This window comes from Theropithecus gelada, chromosome 9, assembly GCF_003255815.1.
Source record: "Theropithecus gelada isolate Dixy chromosome 9, Tgel_1.0, whole genome shotgun sequence".
NCBI lineage: Eukaryota > Metazoa > Chordata > Mammalia > Primates > Cercopithecidae > Theropithecus > Theropithecus gelada.
This window is the reverse complement of record NC_037677.1, coordinates 38,893,519-38,904,259: the sequence shown is the minus strand read 5'-3', so window position 1 is coordinate 38,904,259 and position 10,741 is coordinate 38,893,519. Positions and strand designations below refer to the sequence as shown.

At 46.8% G+C, this 10,741-nt stretch overlaps 1 pseudogene; it reads left to right on the top strand.

The window, feature by feature from the left end:
- Positions 1–2,960: 2,960 nt before the first annotated feature.
- On the top strand, positions 2,961–3,141 carry LOC112632327 (annotated as a pseudogene).
- Positions 3,142–10,741: the final 7,600 nt, after the last annotated feature.

The following is a 10,741-nucleotide window of genomic DNA, read 5'->3' as shown; positions in this document are numbered from 1 at the left end:
CAACCTGAGCCACAGAGCCAGACTAGGTCTCAAGAAAAAATCAGAGGCCGGTGGCAGCCGCTCTCCGCAGAGCCTGGGAGTCCGCGTCCCGCCCCGCTCAGCAGGCGCGCCCGGCCCCGCCACCCTGGCGGCGCAGGAAGGGCGCTCTGGGCCACGTGGTCCCGCGGCCGCCCCCGCCACTCCCCAGCTCCGGGCGGACAAGGGCGGCCTGCTCGGGGAGGAGCCCGCGTTGGGCGGGCTCAGTGCTTCCTGATACCAGGCGGCTGTGAGGCAACTTCGTTTTCTGAGGAAACTTTGTTTTATTTTTCTTTGTCCGCAAAAGAGGTCAGCCCTATCCCTTGTTTCCCATTTTTCGCGGGTCTCTCTCATTGCCCCCAAACACCAGTTTTAACCACAGTTAAACTGGGAAAGAGCTGGGCATGGTGGTGGCACGCGCCTGTGGTCCCAGCTACCCGGGAGGCTGAGGACGGAGAGCTCGCTTGAGCCCGGGAGGTCGAGGCTGCAGTGAGCCGGGATCGCACCACTGCACTCTAGCCTGGGCGACACAGTGAGCCCTTCAACAAAAAAAATAATTTAAAAAACAAGGCCGGGCACGGTAGCTCACGCCTGTAATCCCAGTACTTTGGAAAAAGGAGACGGACGGATTGCTTGAGCAATCCGTTCAAGATGAGCCTGGGCAACATAGCGAGACCGCGTCTCTATAAAAAGAAAAACACAAATATTAGCGGGGTGTGCTGGCCAGAGCCTGTGGTCCCAGCTACTCGAGAGGCAGAGATGGGAGGATCGCTTGAGTTCGGGAGGCAGAGGTTGCAATGAGCACAGACTGAGCCAATGCACTCCAGTCCGGGAGAAAAAGCGACACCCTGTCTCCAAAAAGTAAAAAAAATTAAAAAAAAAAATTAAAAAAGGGAATGGTGGCGGGAAAGGAAGGATAAGGAGAGATTTGCTAAAGGATATACATAAGTACAGCTATCTGATTTTCTGTGCCATAGGATGACTGTGGTTCACCATAATAGTTTCAAATAGCTAGGAGAAAAATATTGAATGTTCCCAACACAAAAAAATGATAATTATTTGAGATGATGGATGTTCATTATCCTGATCTCTATACGTTACATGTATCAAAACATCATCACTATGTACTCCATGAATATGTACAATTATTTGTCAATTAAAAATTATTTTAAAAAGATCAACTGATCTTTATGAACTACCTTTTTTCCCCACCTTCTGTTGTAGGAGGGAATAAAACTTTAAAGTCAACTTTATTAAGAACCATTATGATGAAGATTTCATAAAAAGCTCAAATTTGGCCAGGCACAGTGGCTCATGCCTGTAATCCCAGCACTTTGGGGGTCCCAGGTGGGTGGATCACTTGAGGTCAGGAGTTTTACACCAGCTTGGCTAACGAATGGTGGAACCCCATCTCTACTAAAAATACAAAGATGAGCTGGGCGTGGTGGCATGTGCCTGTAATCCCAGGTACTTGGGAGGCTGAGGTGGGAGAATTGCTTGAATCTGGGAGGTGGAGGCTGCAGTGAGCCAAGATGGAGCCACTGCACTCCAGCCTGGGTAACAGAGCGACTCTGTCTCAAAAACAAAAACACAAACAAAACAGGTTACCTTAGGTGAGGTATGGTGAGGTTAGATGCAGTACAGGAGTCACAAACCAGTTTTACAAGTTTTACAGTTTTAGTTTTTGTTTTTTGTTTGAGACAGTCTTTCACTTCCTCAGGCTGGAGAGTAGTGGCACTCCAGACTCTCAGAGGAGGTTGCTCCTCCACCTCCCAGTTTCAAGTGACTCTCCTTTCTCAGCCTCCCGAGTATCTGGGACTACAGGCGCGCACCACCACACCCGGCTAATTTTTGTATTTTTAGTAGAGACAGGGTTTCACCATGTTGGCCAGACTGGTCTTGAACTCTTGGCCTCAAGTGATTTGCCTGCCTCTGCCTCCCAAAGTGCTGGGATTATAAGCATGAGCCACCATGTTGGCCCAAGTTTTAGTTTGGTACTCTCATTTTCCTGGGGCTTCACACAAGGCCACTCAGCAGGAACAGAAGGGGTCACTAGGCAGAGGGAGTGAGGGGGGAACTGCGGAAGAGCTTTTGTTGTGGTTTTTGCAGGAAGAGAAGGGTTAGGCAAGGCCAACAGGTTTGGGATTGGCTAATTTGAGTAATTTCTGGGGGCTGAGGGACATGGGGGCTGACTCTAGTTGTCTAATAACTGGCCCTGGAGTGATTAGGCTGGGTGTATAATGGTCCCTAGTGTTTGAGCCTGATAACGGAGGTGGTTGGGGATGCAGACATAATCGGCAGCTCAAGAAGAGGAACTAACTGACTTTTAGCCAGAGCCTAAAAACAAGTCAAGACAGCACACACCCACACACAAACTACATTGCCTTAAACAATATTCTTTAAAGACATTTACCTAAAGGGCCACAAATTTAATTAAATCCCTGATCCTGAAACTTCAATACTCCCCATTGACTGTATAAAATTATCTTCAGGTTTTTTTTTTTTTTGAGGAGTCTCGCTCTGTGGCTCAGGCTGGAGTGCAGTAGAGCGATCTTGGCTCACTGCAACCTCCACCTTCTGAGTTCAAGCAATTTTTCTGCCTCAGCCTCCAGAGTAGGTGGGATTACAGATGTGTGCCACCACGCCCAACTGATTTTTGTATTTTTAGTAGAGACGGGATTTCACTATGTTGGCCAGGTTGGTCTTGATATCCTGACTTCAGGTGATCCACCTGCCTCAAGCCTCCCATAGTACTGGGATTACAGGCGTGAGCCACCGCACCAGGCCTGTATTTTTAGTAGAGAAGGGGTTTCACCTTGTTGGCCAGGCTGGTCTCGAACTCCTGACCTTAGGTGATTCACCTTCCTCAGCCTCCCAAACTGCTGGGATTACAGGTGTGAGCCACTGTGCCTGACCAATTTAGAAATATTTTATCACTCAAAAATTAGGCGGCTTTCAGGGATCATTTCTGTAGTTGGTTACTAGAGAACTTTCTGTGAAAGTGTAGAGCCCCGGAAACGACAGGAGGTGCAGTTTTCTCCTGAGTGTGAAGCCTGTGTTGCTATCACCATTGATGTTTCTTCTCCTCCGGGGGGAGTGAGAGGGAGAGGACACAGGCTGAGTGGTTTCAGTTACCAAAGGAAAAAAATATATTTACAGTAATGCTTTTTAATTTTTATGTATTTATTTTTCTGAGACAGAGTCTTGCTCTGTCACCCAGGCTGGAGTGCAGTGGCATGATCTCGGCTCACTGCAACCTCCACCTCCCAGGTTTAAGCAATTCTCCTGCCTCAGCCTCTGGAGTAGCTGGGATTACAGGTGTGCACCACCACACCCAGCTAAGTTTTGTATTTATAGTAGAGACGGGGTTTCACCATGTTGGCCAGGCTGGTCGCGAATTCATGACCTCATGATCCGCCCACCTTGGCCTCCCAAAGTGCTGGTATTATAGGTGTGAGCTACCACGCCTGGCCTGCTTTTTATTTTTTATTTCATTTTATTTTATTATTTATTTATTTTTTCTGAGACTGAGTCTTGCTCTTGTTGCCCAGGCTGGAGTGTAGTGGCTCAATCTCGGCTCACTGCAAACTCCGCCTCCTGGGTTCCAGCGATTCTCCTGCCTCAGCCTCCCGAGTAGCTGGTATTACAGACGCCTGCCACCACGCCCAGCTAATTTTTGTATTTTTAGTAGAGATGGGGTTTCACCATGTCGGTCAGGCTGGTCTCCAACACCTGACCTTGTGATCCGCCAGCCTCGGCCTCCCAAAGTGCTGGGATTACAGGTGTGAGCCGCTGCAGCACCCGGCCAGTAATGTTTTTCTTTTTTTTTTTTTTAAGGGTTTCACTCTCGTTGCCCAGGCTGGACTGCAATGGCACGATCTCGGCTCACTGCAACCTGCGCCTCCCGGGTTCAAGCGATTTTCCTGTCTCACCCTCTCGAGTAGCTGGGATTATAGGCATATGCCACCATGCCTGCCTAATTTTGTATTTTTAGTAGAGACAGGTTTCTCTGTGTTGGCCAGACTGATCTCAAACTCCTGACCTCAGGTGATCCGTCCACCTCAGCCTGCCAAAGTGCTGGGATTACAGGCATGAGCCACCGCGCCTGGCCCAGTAATGCTTTTTAAAGAGTCGAAAAGCTGGGGGGAGGGATTGCATTGGGAGTTATACCTGATGTAAATGACGAGTTGATGGGTGCAGCACACCAACAAGGCACAAGTATACATATGTAACAAACCTGCACGTTATGCACATGTACCCTACAACTTCCAGTATAATAATAATAAATAAATTAAAAAAAAAAAAAATGTATGTTATATATAATATAGGCTGTTGCTTTCTCCAATTCATTTAATCACTTTTTTGTATTCCAGAATTTTTTAGATTTCTGTCTGTTTATGGATGGTCTTTGTCCATTCTCTTTATTTTGTGGAGTTATAGCACTTAAAACATTTTGTTTACTATGATTTTATTGATGTCTCAGGAAAGAGAGGTAATAAAATGGTATGCCTAACAAAAAAAAAAAAAAAAAAAAAAAAAAAAAAGAGTCGAAAAGCACCTCAGAGCGCTGGTTTATCTGTAATCTTTTTTTTTTTTTTTTGAGACAGAGTCTTGCTCTGTTGCCCAGGCTGGAGTACAGTGGCACAATCTCACTGCAACCTCTACCTCCTGGGTTCAAGTGATTCTTCTCCCTCAGCCTCCCGAGAAGCTAGAATTACAGGCACAGGCACATGCCACCACACCCAGCTAACTTTTGTATTTTTTGTAGAGACGGGGTTTCACCATGTTGGCCAGGCTGTTCTCGAACTCCTGACCTTGTGATCTGCCCGCCTCGGCCTCCCAAAGTGCTGGGATTACAGGCGTGGAGCCACCGTGCCTGGCCTATCTGTAATCTTTTGTCCAAAAACAATAAAAGGAAAGAGCAAAATGTCTGTTAAATTTGTTATATATCTACAATTTTCTGTATGTTTAAAATATTCCATAATTTTTTTAAAAAAATGGAAGTTAATAAGAGAAAAAGAAAGGTAGAGAGAAAGAGAAAATGCATGCTGTCCTGTCCCTTGCACATTTTGATCCAAATGAAGTTTTCTGACTCTCCTGAGGCTCCACAGAGATGAAGGCATCTAACTGTACAGTTTTTGGTGGGAAAACTCATGATCAGACTAAAAGATGATGACTTAGAATGAAGAAAGAGCTGGCCAGGTGTGGTGGCTCATGCCTGCCTATAATCCCAGCACTTTGAGAGGCCAAGGCAGGTGGATCACTTGAGATCGGGAGTTCCAGACCAGCATGGCCAACATGGTGAAACCCTGTCCCTACTAAAAATACAAAAATTGGCTGGGCGCGGTAGCTCATTCCTGTAATCCCAGCACTTTGGTAGGCCAAGGCGGGTGGATCACCTGAGGTCAGGAGTTCGAGACAACCCTGGCCAACACAGCAAAACCCCGTCTCTAGTAAAAATACCAAAAAAAAAAAAAAAAATGTAGCTGGGCATGGTGGTGGGTGCCTGTGATCCCAGCTGCTCAGGAGGCTGAGGCAAAAGAATCGCTTGAACCCGGGAGGCGGAGGTTGCAGTGAGCCGAGATCACACCATTGCACTCTAGCCTGGGGGACAAGAGGGAAACTCCGTCTCAAAATATAAATAAATAAAATAAAAGTAAATAAATAAAAATACAAAAATTAGCCAAAAATTGCTTGAACCTGGCAGGCAGAGGTTGCAGTGAGCCCAGATCGTGCCACTGCACTCTAGCCTGGGCGACAGGGTGAGACTCTGTATAAAAAAAAAAAAGGGTGAAGAGCTAGAACTTAGCTTACTAACATCCAAGTAAGGCCCTCAGTTGCTTGCTTGGCCTGCTGGGGAAATGGGCAAAGTAAGGGCAGCCACTCCACCAACACTAGCCACTACCACCTAATCAAGCTGTGGTCTTTTATTGGGCAAAGAAACCAATTCAAGCAAGTAACCAGCAAGCTCAGGTATCCCATAATCCTTCTTTCACTATTTAATACATAGTAAAAAATGTTATTTGAAAGAACTGTCAAGTTCTCTGAAAGAACTGCAAATAACCTAGGGGTCCAGCCTTCCTGGTGGTAGCTCACTTCAGTGAGCATCAGAGCAGCTTCAAAGTTGCACTTTTCTATATTAGTCAAGAAAATTAATCAGACAAGGCTGTGACTGCCGAATTTGCCTCTTCCCACCTGGGTTATCTCTGCCTCCTAGAGCACCTCACTTCAAGAAGAAAACTGACATTTGGACAGGGACTACACTGTGACTAGACAGGTCAGTTGGCTTTCTCACTTCATTCTCCTCTCAGTTGGGAAAGGGACGAGAGGAGGGGTTTAGGAGACAGCCTGAAAAGCCCGTTTCTTACTAGGATCTAGATTGCAGTAGATGAGAACGGACCCTGGAATCAGATGGGGCCTCCAGCCTCCATACAACTTCCAGCTCAGCCATCTGGAAGCTGGGTGACTCAGTTTCTTTCTGCCAAATGGTGGTAGTATCTACTGCTGGGTTGTTATGAGGTTTCAATGGGATTAAGTAGAATAGCGCAAAGCATAGTGAGAATGCAGTATGTGTTAGCTACAGTTATTGCTATTTAACAGATACTATGATTTTTGAGCAAGAGACATCTCTGAACCTTGGTGATCCCTGCCTACTTAATGGCACTGTCCTGGGGGAAAGGGGAATCTCAGCTTAATAGGTAAGGTAATTTTTCAAGAACTACTAAGTAGAAGATTTAAAAACCTCTGTAACACTCCAAACCTGTAACCAATTGTATGGATGAGGAGTTTCTAGAGGGGAACTTGTTTTTTAAAACTCACAATATTGGCCAGGCGCGGTGACTCACGCCTGTAATCCCAACACTTTGGGAGGCCAAGGCGGGTGGATCATGAGGTCAGGAGTTCGAGTTTAGCCTGGCCAAAGTGGCGAAACCCCATCGCTACTAAAAATACAAAAATTAGCCGGGCCTGGTGGTGGGCACCTCTAATCCCAACTACTGAGGAGGCTGAGGCAGGAGAATTGCTTGAACCTGGGAGGCAGAGGGTGTGGTGAGCGAAGACCGTGCTATTGCACTCCAGCCTAGGCGACAAGAGCAAGACTCCATCTCAAAAAAAAAAAAAAAAAAAAAAATGCCTGACAATATTTATTAAAAAGTATTAAGTTTTTGGCCAGGCGCGGTGGCTCACGCCTGTAATCCCAGCACTTTGGGAGGCCAAGGCAGATGTATCATGAGGTCAGGAGATCAAGACCATCCTGCCTAACATGGTGAAACCCTGTCTCTACTAAAAATACAAAAAAATTAGCAGGGCATGGTGGCAGGTGCCTGTAGTCCCAGCTACTCGGGAGGCTGAGGCAGGAGAATGGTGTGAATCCGGGAGGCAGAGCTTGCAGTGAGACGAGATTGCACCACTGCACTCCAGCCTGGGCGACAGAGCAAGACTCCGTCTCAAAAAAAAAAAAATATTAAGTTTTTGATAATAATCAATGTACATAAACAACAGGAAATAATCAGGCAGGTCAATCTGTAAGAAGCAACATTTTGCAATTCAATTGTTTTAAACCATAGATCTTAAAGGTATACCTCTGTGAAGATGCTCTCAAGCATCAAGGTGCTCTGTGAATGTTTAGATTTCAGAGCTTAGGTAAGACATTTCTATGCACACAGAGGTGAAAGGTCTACAGATAAGGAGGTAGTCCAGGTGGACCAGGTGTGGATGAGCATTTGCCAGTTGATAAAGGGAGCCCAGTGTGGAAAAGGCCGAGGACCTGTGGCATCATTCTGATTGATGCCAAGTCTTCACTGTGGAAGAAAGCCTACATGTGACTGTGCTAGTACTCAATGCTGAAAAAGATATAGTGGACACCTGGGATGACTCCTTAGGACGGCAGGAAGTTCATAATCAGGCCAAAGTACTAGTCTTGCATTCAGAGAAGACCATCTCCAACAACTATTACCTCATTTATGAATAATGGAGAACTGTCAAATTTGAGTGAGGGGATCAAAGGTCCACTTAGCTCAGAGGTTTTTTTTTCGTTTTGTTTTTTGTTTTAAAAACTTTTAAAATACAGACTGGGTCTCACGATGTTCCCCAGGCTGGTCTTGAACTCCAGGGCTCAAGCAATCCACTGGCCTTGTCCTCCCAAAGTGCTGGGATTACAGGTCTGAGCCACCGCGCCCAGCTAGAGAGACTCTTAATACAAAGATTGCATGAATATATCTTCTTGCAACTGGTTTGACAGTCCCTAAGTTCTGAAGTATTACTAGTCTTTTGGTTTAATTTTCTTTCTTTCTTTCTTTCTTTTTTTTTTGAGACAGAGTCTTGCTCTGTCGGCCAGGGTGGAGTACAGTGGCAAAATCTTGGCTCACTGCAACCTCCGTCTCCTGGGCTCAAGCAATTCTCCTGCCTCATCCTCCTGAGGAGCTGGGATTACAGGCATGTGCCACCACGTCCAGCTAATTTTCGTATTTTTAGAAGAGACAGGGTTTCACCATGTTGGCCAGGCTGGTCTTGAACTCCCGACCTCAGGTAATCTGCCTGACTCAGCCTCTCAAAGTGCTTGGATTACAGGCGTGAGCTCTTTTGGTTTAATTTTCCTAATATTTGATTTAAATTGGCTACTTGAATTTTTCTCTCCAGAAACATCTTTCTACAGCATGAGCTGTGATGCAGTCTATTTATTTTTTATTTTATTATTATTTTTTTTTTTTTGAGACAGAGTTTCGCACTTGTTGCCCAGGCTGGAGTGCACTGGCACAATCTTGGCTCACTGCAACCTCTGCCTCCTGGATTCAAGCGATTCTCCTGCCTCAGCCTCCAGAGTAGCTGGGACTACAGGCACGCGCCACCATGCCCAGCTAATTTTTTTGCATTTTTGGGAGAGACAGGGTTTGGCGATGTTGCCCAGGCTGGTCTGGAACGCCTGACCGCAAGTGATCCACCCACCTCGGCCTCCCAGTCTTGGGATTACAGGCGTGAGCCACCGCGCCTGGCAGGCCACAACTTCTTAAGGATACCTACCTATCTGATTTTCACCCCCTTCCTATGGTGCTAAATATCTATCTGATTTTTGCAGGAACTATTTTCTGTAATTTGGCCTCAAATTACATAGTTTTCTCTTCTGACATTTTTACCTCTTCTGACAGCTCCTGCTTTACTCTTTCCGTTCTCTTTCTTGGAACTAGCTTTTTTTTTTTTTTTTTTACAAACTCCTTCCTTCATCACAGTAATCCCACTCATCATCTGACACTATTTTGAGCACTCCTTTACTTTCTCTGGTGATTTAGAAAATAATGTTTAGCCAGGTGCGTGGCTCAATCCAGTAATCCGAACATTCTGGGAGGCAGAGGTGGGCAGATGGCTTGAATCCAGGAGTTCCCGACCATCCTGGGCAACATAGCAAAACCCCATCTCTACAAAAAATACAAAATTTAAGGCCGGGCACGGTGGCTCACGCCTGTAATCCCAGCACTTTGGAAGGCCGAGGCGGGTGGATCACGAGGTCAGGAGATCGAGACCATCCTGGCTAACATGGTAAAACCCCGTCTCTACTAAAAAATACAAAAAATTAGCCGGGCGTGGTGGCGGGCTGCTGTAGTCCTAGCTTCTTGGGAGGCTGAGGCAGGAGAATGGTGTGAACCCGGGAACCAGAGCTTGCAGTGAGCCGAGATTGCGCCACAGCACTCCAGCCTGGGCGACAGAGCAACACTCGGTCTCAAAAAAAAAAAAAAAAATACAAAATTTAGCCAATAGTGGTGGTGCTACTCAGGAGGTTGAGGCAGGAGGATTGCTTGAGCCCAGGAGGTCGAGGCTGCAGTGAGCCGTGATTGTACCCACTGCACTCCAGCCTGACTGACAGAGAGAGACCCAGTCTGGAAATAATAATAGTAATAATGTTCAGCTTAACCTGTGATGAGTGCCTTGACATCATCTCATGAAGAAGGTCCACCAAAATGAAATGATTATAATTATTAGCCTTACAAAGCGTGAGAAAAAAAAAAAAAATCTGTCCCTGGCTTAGCCATTAGCCACCAAATCTCTGTGTTCAGGTGCTCTGTGACTGAAAACCTTGCCCTCGACCTGGGTCTGAGTTACATTCTGAGGTTTGGGGGCTTCTTACACCATGGAATTACCACGTGAGCAACTTCGACCTGACAAATCCCTCCTAACGCTTGTCCCGCTCTGAGACGCCTTTAAGCGATCTCTGGAGTACTCAGCGTACTTTTTTTTTTTTTTTTTTGCGACGCAGTCTCGCTCTGTCGCCAGGCTGGAGTGCAGTGGTGCGATCACGGCTCAAGCAACCTGCGTCTCCCGGGTTCAAGCGATTCCCCTGCCTCCGCCACCCGAGTAGCTGGGACTACAGGCGCGCGCCACCACGCCCGGCTAATTTTTTGTATTTTAGTAGAAACGGGGTTTCACCATGTTGGCCAGGATGGTCTCGCTCTCCTCACCGCGTGATACGTCCGCCTGGGCCTCCCAAAGTGGTGAGATTACAGGCGTGAGCCATTGCGCCCGGCCCTCAGTGTACTTCTTTCCTTATTTTATTTTTTGAGACAGCCTCTCGCTCTGTCGCCCAGGCTGGACGCAGTGGAGCAGTCACGGATCACTGCAGCCTCGACCTCCCGGGCTCAAGCGATTCTCCCGCCTTAGCCTCCCAAATTACTGGGACCACAGGCTTGCGCCACCACGGCCTGCCATCGGTTCTCATTTCCTTTTCCCATCCTAGTCT